Below are 14396 nucleotides of genomic sequence, written 5' to 3'. Positions count from 1 at the left end.
ACATATATAAAGGCTATAAATAAAAAAACCCATAGTTAACATCATACACAATGTTGAAAATTGAGAGAGTTTCCCCTAAGTCAGGAACGAGACAAGGATATTACTCTCACCACTTTTATTCAACATAATATTAGAGGTCCTAGCCACAGGTATCAGACAAGAAAAAGAAAAGGTATCCTAATTGGTAAGGAAGAAGTAACACTTTCATTGTTTGCAGATGACATTATACTATATATAGAAAACTCTAACAACTCCACCAAAAAAGTAGAACTGATAAATGAATTCAGTAAGGTTGCAGGATACAAAGTTAATATACAGAAATCTATTGCATTTCAATATACGAACAATGAAGTAGCAGGAAGAGAAATTAAGAAAACATTCCCATTTACAACTGCGCCGAAGTCACAAAAAAATACCTAAGAATAAATTTAACCCAGGAAGTGAAAGACCTGTCCTCTGAAATCTATAAAACACTGATGAAAGTAATTGAAGACAACACAAACAAATGGTAAGATGTTCCATGCTGGTGGACTGGAAGAACAAATTTTGCTAAAATGTCCATACTATCCAAAGCAACCTACAGATTTAATGCAATCCTGATCAAAATACCAACAGCATTCTTCACAGGACCAGAACAAATAATCTTAAAATTTGTATGGATCCACAAAAGACCCCAAATAGCCAAAGCAATCTTGAAAAAGAAGAACCAAACTGGCAGTATCACAACCCCAAACATAAAGAGAGATTACCAAGCTGTAGAAATCAAAACAGTGGATACTGGCACAAAAGTAGATGAAGAGATCAATGGAACAGAACAGAGAGCCCAGAACTGAACCCATAAAAATATGGTCAACTGATCTTTGACAAAGGAGGCAGGAATACGCAATGGGAAAAAGACAGGCTCTTCAACAAATGGTGTTGGGAAAACTGGACCACTTCCTTATACCAGACACAAAAATAAACTCAAAAAGGATTAAGGACCCCAATGTGACACCTGAAACCATAAAAATCCTAGAAGAGAGCATGAACAGTAATCTCTCTGACATTGGTCGTAGCAACATTTTTCTAGATAGGCCTCCTGAGGCAAGGGAAACAAAAGCAAAAATAAACTATTGGGACTACATCCAAATAAAGAGCTGGTGCACAGCAGAGGAAGCCATCAACAAAACTAAAAGACAGCCTACTGAATGGGAGAAGATATTTGCAAATGACTTCTCTGATAAAGGGTTAGTATCCAAAATATATAAAGAACTTATACAACTCAGCACCCAAAAAACAAATAATCCAATTAGAAATGGGCAGAAGACAAGAACAGACAGTTCTCCAAAGAAGACAGCCAGGTGGCCAACAGACACATGACAAGATGCTCAACATCACTCATCATCAGCAAAATGCAAATCAAAACCACAATGAGCTATCACCTTACCCCTGTCAGAATGGCTAAAATCAACAACACAAGAAACAAGTGTTGGCGAGGATGTAGAGAAAAAGGAACCCTTGTGTGCTGGTGGTGGGATTGCAGTCTGGTGGTGCAGCCACTGTGGAAAACAGTATTGAAGTTCCTCAAAAAACTAAAAATAGAGGGGCGCCTGGGTGGCACAGTCGTTAAGCGTCTGCCTTCGGCTCAGGGCGTGATCCTGGCGTTCCGGGATCGAGCCCCACATCAGGCTCCTCCACTAGGAGCCTGCTTCTTCCTCTCCCACTCCCCCTGCTTGTATTCCCTCTCTCGCTGGCTGTCTCTGTCTAATAAATAAATAAATAAATCTTTAAAAAAAAAAAACTAAAAATAGAATTGCCATGTGATCCAATAATTCCACTATTGGGTATTTACCCAAAGAATCCAAAAACATGAAGTCAAAAAGATATATCCATCCCTATGCTTACTGCAGCATTATATACGGTAGACAACTTATGGAAGCAACCTAAGTGTCCATGGGTAGATGAATAGATAAAGAAAATGTGGTGTGTGTATACACAGACACACACACACAATGGAATACTCAGCCACAAAAAAAAAAAAAAAAAAAAGGAAATCTTGTCATTTGCAAAACATGGGTGGCTATAGAGAATATAAGGTTAAGTGAAATTAGTCAGAGAAAGACAATACCATACAATTTCACTCATATGGAGTTTAAGAAATAAAACAAATGAACAACAAAAAAAAGAGACATACCAAAAATCAGACTCTTAACTCTAGAAAACAAACTGATGGTTACCAGAGGAGAGGTAGGTAGGGGGATGACTGAAATACGTGGAGGAGATTAAGAGTAAACTTCCCATGATGAGCACTGAGTACCGTATAGAATTGTTGACTGATATTATACACCTGAAACTAATATAACAATCTATGGTAACTATACTGGAATTAAAAGAAAAATAAAGTATAAACATTTTGATTAAAAAATGTCTGCAAAATTGGTAGGAAGTACATGAAACATAAACAATGTTTGTCTCTAGGTATGGCATTTTAGTCAATTTTATTTTCATGCTTTTTGTTTTATTTACTTTTTAAAACATTTAAATGAGTATGTTACTTTAGAATACAATAAAGTATTTAGAACTTATTTATGAAACCATTTATCTTTGATGTTTTTCACTCAGTAAATAACTTTATGTTTGTCAAAAGTAAAAGGAAGTAAAATATGCTATTTTTCTCATGATATTAGGCATGGCAATAATTCCTTTTCTCATACTCTATAGCCTTGACTGATGCTTGCAGCCTTACTGAAATTACATGCCCAACTTTTCTGAATGCAATAGAAACCTTTTGAAAACTGGGACTTTAAATGACATGGAGCTAAACAGTCTTATTATTTCTGCCATCCTCAAATACCTTTGGAATTTTTAAGGAAATATATACTTACCTGCAGCATGAGTTTCAAAGTATGTGGGCTTTTGTTTTCTAATTATTCAAAAATTGATCATTTATATAGCATATGTTTAGTCATTCTCAATCAGAACATTCCATTCCCTAGTGCTGTTAATTGGGAAGAAGAGGTTTTAATTTTTCCCCATTTGCACTTGAAACTTCACACTTGGTATATATAACCAATATATATATAACCAGTATATATATAACCAGTATATGTAACTTCAGTATATATAATTTCAGTATATATAACTTCAGTATATATAACCAGTGGACGTTTAGGTGTAGTTGTCCAGTTGTTCAAGTGTCTAAACTGAGTTTTACAACTTTGCAACCTTGAGGATGTGAGCAGTCATTTTTGTGCCTTGCTTTGCCTGAAGGAGGTGAAGCCTGGAGCCGTGTTGATTTTTAGGCGCTGATCTGAACTGCAAGAATCTGGATGCATGAGGCCTGCAACATGGAGTGCTGCTCCAGGAGGGCCATGTTTTGGCTGGAAGGGAAGAATCTTCCAAACAGAGCAGAGAATTCTTAGGTTATGCTGGAAGGGGCATGGGATATGAGATAGTTTCTTACAGTTGTAGAATGCCGGGACTCAAAGAATCCTTGGTGATCATCCAAACCAATGAAGTCCTTTTAAGATGCGGAAACCGAGTATAAGACAAATAAGGGACTTAGTTAGGGGAGGGATCCAGTTAAGAACAGAGGCAAGATTTAGGTCAGGTTTTTGGTGGCTTGTCCCTGTGTTCTTTCTCCTTTCCATCAGTTGGGCCAGGTAACTATCCAAACTGAGTGTCACTCTGGAGGTATGAGTGGGAAGAACTTCTTTTCCCAAACCAGGCCCTTTGTCAAGTGGAATAGCCTTTCCATAAAAGTTTCAGCCCAGCTGCTGCCATTGTCAGAAGCCAGTGTCACCTGCTTCCTTCCCAGTTTCCTTGGTCAGCACCATGGCTTTATTACATAGCTGAAGATTAGGGGAGACTGGTTGCTGAAAAATACAAGGTTTGATGGATATTTTATGCTTTGGGTTTGGCCAGAAGCAGACCCTGAAACAAAGATTTTGAAGGCAAGTGGTTTATTTGGGAGGTCATCTCAGGAAACACCAGTAGGGACGTGAGGAAGTGAGACAGGGAAGGGAAGGAAGTCAGTAAGTCGTATGTTATCGAAGCCAGTAAATGCCAGTAAATGGCGTATTATCACTGTGGGCAACTAGAGCTCAGTTCTTCTGGGAACCTCGGGAAACTGTGTAGAATAGATACCTTAGAGCAGGCTTTCTCACGTCAGCACTGTTGGCATTTAGGGCTGGCTAATTTTTTGTTGTTGAAGGGGCTGTCCTGTATGTTGTTACATGTTTAGGAGCCTCTCTAGCCTCTACTCACTGGGTGCGAGTTGCATCCCACTCTCTCTTGTAACAACCCAAAAGGACTATAGACATTGCCAAATGTTCCCTGGTGGCACAATCTCCCAGGGTTGAGAATCACTGCCTATGAGTTATCCTTAAGAACGGGGAAGTGCATGGGGAAGTTGAAGAAGGGTTGGGCAAATACAACCAGTTTTCTGTTTTTAAAAGATCGTTCTTGCTTTAGCATCTAGAGCACTGGAGAAGAGCAAGAGCAGACACCATCATGGTGATGTGTCTCATGCTCATAGCCTTACACCCATCTGGTTGAATCTGTGTGTACACGGAAAAATTTCAGGTCATGTGTCAGGGCTTATGTATATATGTTCTTGAATTTGTCAGGATGGAAAAAGCATTTGTCTCCCCAAAGAGCTTCCAGAGAGCTCTTCTGCCCTGTGTTTCTCGCTGGTGTGTGTATCTTCAGAGTGTCTGTAGTGGGTTGAGGAATAGGGGGTTGTGGTTGATTCCCTTTTATTGGACTATTTATCTTCCAGGTTCCTAACTCCTTAACTAATCTGGGTGAAGCCAAGGCTCATCCTGGGATCTTGTGGAGGACTGTTTTACTGTTCACAAACATTTAATGATTTTTCCATGAAAGGATAATCCGTCCCATGGAAGGAAATTTGTCATGGCCAGCGACTTGCTTTGTCTAATGAAATGTGGGCAGAAAGGATGTGTGTCACTTCTGAGACAGAGGTTTTCAGGGCCAGAGTATGGTTGTGTGTGCTTCCTTTTGCCTTCGTAGGCACACTATAAATGTTTGTTGAAAAAATACGAATGAAAGGGAAAAGCCCCAGGTTAGGAGTTGGGATAGCTAATTCGTTTTCCCAGAGTTTTCACTGACTAGTTGCGGCATAATTATTTTGCTATTCTAGTGGCCACATGCTTTTCTTAAGGTTCCTCTTGTTTCTAAGACTCTATAGAGATCCTGTAGAAGTAATTGGTGATTTTTGGATGCTTATTAGAAATATTGTCCCCGCTGGCTAATGGGAGATAAAAGTTGAGTGGGGCAAGGGGAACATTGATACACAAGGTATTTTGAGCTTTCAAAAAAAAAAAATTGTTCTTCAGGGTAGTGTGTCTGAATACCATGTTTTCTCTGGAAGCTGTGTTCCATCATACTTTTTTAAACACCCTCATCCCACGAGATAAGAAGGAAGACGAGGGAGTATTGATTCTCTGAGGAGCCTCAGGGCTCTTCTCTGAGGCCAGGAAATGAGGGAACTGTTCCTATAAATTGCGGTCAAAATTTACTTTTAGTAGTTCTTTGTAGGTACTGGTTTTGTGACCTCATCTCTGGAGGCACCTCCTCAGGGCGATAGGATGACTGGCCTGGGTTTTGTTCGAGGTTTGTGGGGGACCATGCTGTCCCCACTGGAGCTGAGTTTCCTCTGCCCCTAACCTACAACGTCTCCCACCAGGGCCTCTGAGAAATGCGGCGCCATCTTGCGGCCGTGCTGATCCATCCGCCGCGTGGGTGCATCACGGGAAAGGGGTTCTGCGCAGAACAGGAAGTGAATGGAACACTTGACTCTTCAGGTTAAGACTGAGCTGAGGCCCCAGACTGGGAGGGGGTGAAAGGGACTCTCACACACCCCAGGAGACCCCAGTGTGCCGCTGCATGGCAGCTTCTCCTGTGCTTCTCGCAGCTCGCGTGAGAGTCACCGCCAGTCGGCTCTGCACACGTGCGCCCCGCGGCCCGTCCGTCGCCATCTGTTACCTAAAACCAGCTTCAGCTCTCAGGTCAGGAACTCTTGAGTGTTTAATCTCTGTGCTGTTCGTGGCTAGGTGGGTGGCCTCTGAAATATTATTTAGTGGCTCTGTGTTCTGTTGTACTCAGTCAAATCATGGTAACATTACACTACCTATGAAAAACAGTGCCATTCACATGTTTAATCCTTACCTAAATATGGAGACTAAATGGAGAGGTTTCTTGCTTGCAGATGATCTTGTGAATTGAGGGTCACATTTTATCTTCTCAACTGTGGCAGGAATTATAACTACCTCAAAAAAAAAAAAAAAAAAAGAAAATTTCTCCCTTTCTAAAAATGAAAAGTTGTGAAGCTTACATTTGTGATTTTTCTCTAATTGCTCAGAGTCAAATATAAAATGTAATTGGCAATTATGTTAACCTTTATTGTTAGCATATTTTCATTTTTCTTTTGCCATTTGGTCCTAATTTTCTGTTTTATTAACCTTAATAATTTGACAAGGTGTGAGTAAATTCAAAAACTAAATAAATTCATGTATAGCCGGAAGAGACTTTATGGATTGTTAAATCTAACTATGCTGTTTACAGATGAAGCAGTTAAGATACGGAGAGAAGGAACTAGACCTAGTGCCCCTAGCTTGTTAGTTATAGAGCTGGACCTGGAGAGCAGGTCTTCTGATTCTTACACAAATATTCCCCCCCAACCCATTTCATGGTCACTGTTCTTAGAAAGTGGAGTTTACCTATGACAGCATGAACAAGGCAACACAATAGTCTTTGCTTGTTTTAGGAACAGGATTTTTAAATTTTTTAATTCCAGTATAGTTAACATAGAGTGTTATATTAATTTCAGTTGTACAATATAGCGAGTCATCAATTCTATACGTTATTCAGTACTCATCATGATAAGTGTGATCTTAATCCTCTTCACTTATTTGACACATCCCTCCCCCAACCACCAGTTTGTTATTTATATTTAAGAGTCTGTCTTTTTTTTCTTCATTTGCTTTCCTTCTTAAATTACTCTTTTTTTTTTTTTTTTTTAAAGATTTTATTTATTTAACAGAGATAGAGACAGCCAGCGAGAGAGGGAACACAAGCAGGGGGAGTGGGGGAGGAAGAAGCAGGCTCATAACAGAGGAGCCTGATGTGGGACTCGATCCCGTAACGCCGGGTCACGCCCTGAGCCGAAGGCAGACGCTTAACCGTTGTGCCACCCAGGAGCCCCTTAAATTACTCTTATGAATAAAATCATACGATACTTGTCTTTCTCTAACTGACTTAACTCACTTAACGTTATATTCTCTAGATCCATCCATACTGTTGCAAATGGTTAGATTTCTTTCTTTTTTACAGCTGAGTATTCCATTGTGTGTGTATATACATTATATATATGTATATTACATCTTCTTTATGTGTGTATATATATTTTATATGTATATGTATATCACATCTTTACCTGTTCATCTACCAATGGACATATTCTCCATGGCCACCCATGTTTTGCAAATGGCAAGATTTCCTTTTTTTTTTTTTTTTTGTGGCTGAGTATTCCATTGTGTGTGTCTACGCGTGTGTGTGTTACACACACCACATCTTCTTTATCTGTTCATCTACCCATGGACACTTAGGTTGTTGCTTCCATAATTTGTCTACCGTATATAATGCTGCAGTAAACATAGGGATGTATATATCTTTTTGACTTCATGTTTTTGGATTCTTTGGGTAAATACCCAGTAGTGGAATTATTGGATCACATGGCAATTCTATTTTTAGTTTTTTTTTTTTTTTAAAGATTTATTTATTTATTTATTTATTAGAGACAGCCAGCGAGAGAGGGAACACAAGCAGGGGGAGTGGGAGAGGAAGAAGCAGGCTCCTAGTGGAGGAGCCTGATGTGGGCCTCGATCCCGGAACGCCAGGATCACGCCCTGAGCCGAAGGCAGACGCTTAACGACTGTGCCACCCAGGCGCCCCTCTATTTTTAGTTTTTTGAGGAACTTCAATACTGTTTTCCACAGTGGCTGCACCACCAGACTGCATTCCCACCAACAGCACACAGGGGTTCCTTTTTCTCTACATCCTCGCCAACATTTGTTTCTTGTGTTGTTGATTTTAGCCATTCTGACAGGGGTAAGGTGATAGCTCATTGTGGTTTTGATTTGCATTTTGCTGATGATGAGTGATGTTGAGCATCTTGTCATGTGTCTGTTGGCCACCTGGCTGTCTTCTTTGGAGAACTGTCTGTTCTTGTCTTCTGCCCATTTCTAATTGGATTATTTGTTTTTTGGGTGCTGAGTTGTATAAGTTCTTTATATATTTTGGATACTAACCCTTTATCAGAGAAGTCATTTGCAAATATCTTCTCCCATTCAGTAGGCTGTCTTTTAGTTTTGTTGATGGCTTCCTCTGCTGTGCACCAGCTCTTTATTTGGATGTAGTCCCAATAGTTTATTTTTGCTTTTGTTTCCCTTGCCTCAGGAGGCCTATCTAGAAAAATGTTGCTACGACCAATGTCAGAGAGATTACTGTTCATGCTCTCTTCTAGGATTTTTATGGTTTCAGGTGTCACATTGGGGTCCTTAATCCTTTTTGAGTTTATTTTTGTGTCTGGTATAAGGAAGTGGTCCAGTTTTCCCAACACCATTTGTTGAAGAGCCTGTCTTTTTCCCATTGCGTATTCCTGCCTCCTTTGTCAAAGATCAGTTGACCATATTTTTATGGGTTCAGTTCTGGGCTCTCTGTTCTGATCCATTGATCTCTGCATCTACTTTTGTGCCAGTACCCACTGTTTTGATTTCTACAGTTTGGCAATCTCTCTTTATGTTTGGGGTTGTGATACTGCCAGTTTGGTTCTTCTTTTTCAAGATTGCTTTGGCTATTTGGGGTCTTTTGTGGATCCATACAAATTTTAAGATTATTTGTTCTGGTCCTGTGAAGAATGCTGTTGGTATTTTGATCAGGATTGCATTAAATCTGTAGGTTGCTTTGGATAGTATGGACATTTTAGCAAAATTTGTTCTTCCAGTCCACCAGCATGGAACATCTTACCATTTGTTTGTGTTGTCTTCAATTACTTTCATCAGTGTTTTATAGATTTCAGAGGACAGGTCTTTCACTTCCTTGGTTAAGTTTATTCTTAGGTATTTTTTTGTGACTTCGGTGCAGTTGTAAATGGGAATGTTTTCTTAATTTCTCTTTCTGCTACTTCATTATTGATGTATGGAAATGTAGCAGATTTGTGTATATTGATTTGTTTGCTTTCTTTAAATTCTTTTTAAATTTTACTGTAGTTGATACATAATGTCACATTAATTTCAGGTGTACAACTTAGTAATTTGACAGGTTTATATGTTATGCTCTGTTCCACATCTGTCCCATTACATCACTATTCCAATATCATTGACTGTATTCCTTATGTTCTGCTTTTTATTCTTTTTTTTTTCTTATGTTATGTTAGTCACCATACTGCTTTTTATTCTTCTGACTTATTCCATAACTGGAGGTCTATATCTCCCACTCCTCTGCCCCCATTTTGCCCAACCCCCCACACTCCTCCTCTCTGGCAACCATCAATTTGTTCCATGTATTTATAGTTCTTATTCATCTTTTTGTTTGTTTATTCATTTTGGGGGGATTTCATTCATGAGTGGAATTGTGTAGAATTTGTCTTTCTCAGTCTGACTTAGTTCACTTAGCATAATACACTTTAGGTTCATCCATAAAATCTCAAATGGCACAATCCCATCCTTTTTATGGCTGTATAATATTTCACTGTGTATATTGTATATTGATTTTGTATCTTGCAACCTTACTGAATTCACTTATCTGTTATACTAGCTTTTTTGGTGGAGTCTATGGTTTTCTAAATATAGAATCACATCATCTGCAAATAGTGAAAGTTGTACTTCTTTCAGTAACAGGATTTTTAGAATTAGTTTCTGTACATGTTCTAGGGAATTCAGTTAATTTGCGCTGATTAGGTCACACTTAATGGTTATGCTTGTGACTCTAGATTATGTGTTCTTTTGGAGTCTTCTGAAACTGGTAGATGATTTTAGAATGGATGAAAATTAACAATAACCTTTCTTTGTACTAATAAAAGTTAGGAGTTCATCTTAGTTTAATTGCCACCACATATCGCTATCACAGTAAGTATATTTTCGTTAATCTATTTGAATAATTTATGAAGTTCCTATTATATGCCTAGTAATAGGTGCTCAATAAGTGTACACAAATAATATGTATGTGTTAAGTATTTTTTGGGTAAAGGTAATGTGTTTATGCAGGTAAATGTAACATTTTGTATATAGGTCCATGAATGTAAAATCCATTAGAGATCTGTTATTATCTGTGTATGTATATCTTTTATAGCAACTCTGTTGCCTGGATTCCTCATATTCCCAAATTCCCTCGCTTGATTCACAGTTTCCTTTTAGTACGAAAGGAGGATAAGGGAAGCCATGCATGCTGGAGCAGGTTGTGCACAGTTCCAAGGCCTCATTCATACCTTGTACAGCCATAAGCAGTCCTGCAGTTCAAATCATGAAGTCACCACCCACCTAACGATATCTTGTCATCCTAACTGAAGGCACAACTTTAGGTGAAATAAACCATCTTCTGAGCACTGAATTTACAAACAAATATTTATCAAAAATAGCAATTAGATTGCAAAATGAATCAAACTACTTGGTAATTTTTCCCTCTAATAATGGGCAAAGTTACAAGATTGAATCCTCAAGAAAGATACTTAATTCTTCTTACTCGTGTTGTCTCTGAGGCCTGTGATGTGGTGTGGGAATAGCCATATTGTGTTGAAATTCTTTCAGTTTTCACTGATATGGAAAAAGTTCTAAATGTATCTTAATTTCTGGACCATAGTAAGATTACAGTATAGCAAGAGTATAACAGGACACCAGGGTAATTAACTTCTCTGTCATTTGGAAAATTAATTGGAAAAGACACTAAGAATTTTGTAGATAATCCCTCTCAATGGTAATATTGTAAATATTTAAGTATGGTTAACCTACTTAAGTATGGCTAACTATATTTAAGTATGGTTAACATTATAGTAGTACCACATATTTATATATCATCCTATCTCCAAGGAATTCTAAGTGATTTACAAATTGTTTTAAAATCCACTTATGGCTTCCAGATTCTCTGGGAAGCAAGCTGTGTGACAGGTTCTATGAATACTATTTAAAGACAAGGAATTTGAAATTCGTTGAGTGGCAAATCAAAACTCATCCAGTATGTCACTCCTGGCACCCATACCTTTCCTGTTTTGTTGTTTTCAGTGGGGACCTAGAGCTTTCATTCTTACTTGATGAACTTTCTTCCTTCTAGCTTGATTTCTAAACACCGTCATCACACCATACTCTGTTGCATGACGTTCAAGGCAAAATGGAATCTGTACTTTTTTAGTGTGGGATTGAGATTTCTGTAGTCACAGGAAATTTTGCCAACAATCACAAACACATTGTTCTGGGTCAATAATCTCTTCTTAAATATTTGATGCATAGCAAAGAAGAAGGGTTTCAGTGGATTCTAGGATATTACCAGTGGAACGGAGGTAATGGAGTACATGGGACAGAACAGTTGCCTGTGATTCAGGAATCTGGGTTCTAGTCTTCTGGAATCTGCCCTTTGCCAGAGATCTGTGAACTGAGCTGAAGCTCATTGAGAATCTTCCCTAGGAGATGGGGCTTCAGGAAATGAACTTGATTTACAAGGGAAGGCATAACTAGGACCCTTTTGCACTGGATCCTTTCTTAAACTCACCACAGTCCTAATCTCTTCTCTGGTTACTATTATAGATTTTTGGAAATTTAAAAATACAGTGGCAGACATAGTAATAATTGCTACCATTCTTGAGGCCTTTGCTCATGTGAGTCATTATTCCCTTTCATCCTATGACCTAGGTTTTAGCAGTGTGACCTTAGGCTAGTGACTTAACCATTCTGGGTATTAGCTGCATCAAGTATAAAAAGGAGGAGTTTGATCAGATCTAGTGGTTTTTAAATTGAGCCTTTTGAATCTCTAAAGATCAGGGAGAGTTTTAATTTCTGAGAACATCAAGGAAGAAGTTGTGTGGGCAAGTTTTCTCAGGCTATCAATCCTTTACCTCACTTATAGTCATAGGAGCTTTGCTTTGTATCTGTGTTTAAATAGTGACATTATTTGAAAAAAAGCCTTCTCACATTAAAAAAAAAAAGTTAGTTTTGCTTCTGTTAAGATAGAGTAAAAGGGATTGGATTTACCTTTCCACCTGAAATGAACAAAGATATATAAAAGAACAGTGGATACCAGCTCATACATATAAGGAAACTGAGACCAGAGAAAGAACTAGACAAAAGCATTAGAAGGAATAATCTCTGGTGCTCACACAGGAGACTGGAGTTCACGTAGCAGTGGGTACAATACTCAGAAAAGTCTTATTTCAGTGGTGGGAAATAATTAGCCCTAAGTGAAGCACTGCTCTGGTCCAGCCTAACGAGTCTTTCAAGCAGGAACAAAAGGACCAAACTGTTTCCTTGTACTTCAATTGTATCCTTGAATAAAGCTCAAAAATATTTATAGAAATATAAAAATATCCAACAGCAAACAAAGTAAAATTCACAATGACTGGAATCCAATAAAAAATTACCAAGCATGCAAAAAAGTAGGAAAATACAACTCATAATGAGGCAAAAAGGAATCAAACTGACTTAGAATTGACACAGGAGTTGGAATTATCAGACAAGGACATTAAAAAAAATTCTTATAACTATATTCCACCTGCACAAAAGTAAAATAGAGATATGGAAGATGTCTTAAGGAAAGTCAAATCAGGCTTCTACATGTGAAGGCTACAATGTGTGAGATAACAAATACATTGGATGGGATTAATAGCATATTGGACATCACGGAAGAAAAGATTAGTGAATTTGAAGACCTACCAAGAGAAATTGTCAAAAATGAAACACACAGGAAAAAAATTTAAAAAAGTAAGCAGAGCATTAGTGAGCTGTAGGGCAACTTTAGTAGGGTATATGTATATATATAATACTAGTCAGCAATAAAAAGGAGTAAACTGTTGACACATGTAGTAATATAGATGAATCTCAAAATATTACTCTGAGTGAAAGACCAGAGAAAAAGGTGTGTGTGTGTGTGTGTGTGTGTGTGTGTGTGTGTGTGATTCTGTTTGCATAAAACTCTAGAAAATGTAAGTTAATCAACAGTGATAGAAATGAGATCAGTGTTTACCTGGGGATGGGAGAGTCAGGCAGGCAGGAGTAGGAAAGAGGGATTGCCAAAGAATATCAGGAACCTTTTGGGATTGTTGGATATGTTTACTCTTTGACTGTGGTGATGGTTTCATAGGGCTGTGTGTGTGTGTGTATGTATGTATGTATGTACATATATATATATGATATATATGACATATGTCAAAACTTATCAAATTATATACTTTAAGTATGTGTGGTTTATTGTATGTCAGTTAAACATTTATAAAACTAAAAAAAACTTTAACTGTCACGCTACTTGCTATCGAACTTCTCTTTTTCTTCTAAATAATGAGCAAAATTTCCAATGAGGGAGCTGCTGTTGATGGTGTAAATTATTATAATCCTTGTAGAAAGCAGTTTGGCAGTATGTATCAGGGTTCCTAAGAATGTTCATATGCTTTGCCTCAGAGTCCTATTTTTGATAATCTGGACTAAAGAAATAATGGAAAAGACAGAACAAGTATTATGGAAATCCCAGCCTCTCCCTCCCACAGAAATCTCCAGAAATGGCAAAAATCTTGTTTTTAAAATTAGGCTCCCAAACAGTTGGCCAAAATGCATTTGATGAATTTCAGGAAGATGGAAGATAGTTGGGATCAGATTGAAGAATGAAATCACAGCCCAAAACCTATGCAGGAGCAAACTCTTGCAAAGGTGGCTATGACCCCAGGAATGCTTCTAGACAAAAGACTGGTGACTTTCAGAAGTCTGGCAAGAAGTCCCCTGTGGCAACTGACAGGGTGATAAATTGGGGTTCTGCAGCAGAAGCAATCAGGTCTGTTGACCATCTGCACTCTCCCTCTCTTCTGCCTCTACCACTCCCAGACAAAGAGCAGCCAATATATCTGTCCCCTTGGGCAGGAACAGCCAGTGAGGAGAGGTTGGGTGGGGCCTTTGGTGGCTGACACCCAGGTGAAATAATGAGCCCCTACATGAGGAGATGACTAAAGGTCTGCCCTGAGGGGGATAGTACACTCCGTTCCTCACCCAAATCACAGAAGACAAGCTAGAGGTCACACTGCACAGAACAAAATGTCTTACTCTCTCCCACAAGCAGGCTGAAAACACGTGAAGGTTGAAATGAAATGATTGGGGAAAAAAATAAAAAAGGAAAATGCTAACCAGAATACTGGCAATACTGATATC

This window comes from Ursus maritimus, unplaced genomic scaffold (genome assembly GCF_017311325.1).
Source record: "Ursus maritimus isolate PB19 unplaced genomic scaffold, ASM1731132v1 scaffold_15, whole genome shotgun sequence".
Classification (NCBI taxonomy): domain Eukaryota; kingdom Metazoa; phylum Chordata; class Mammalia; order Carnivora; family Ursidae; genus Ursus; species Ursus maritimus.
This window is presented reverse-complemented; position numbering follows the sequence as displayed.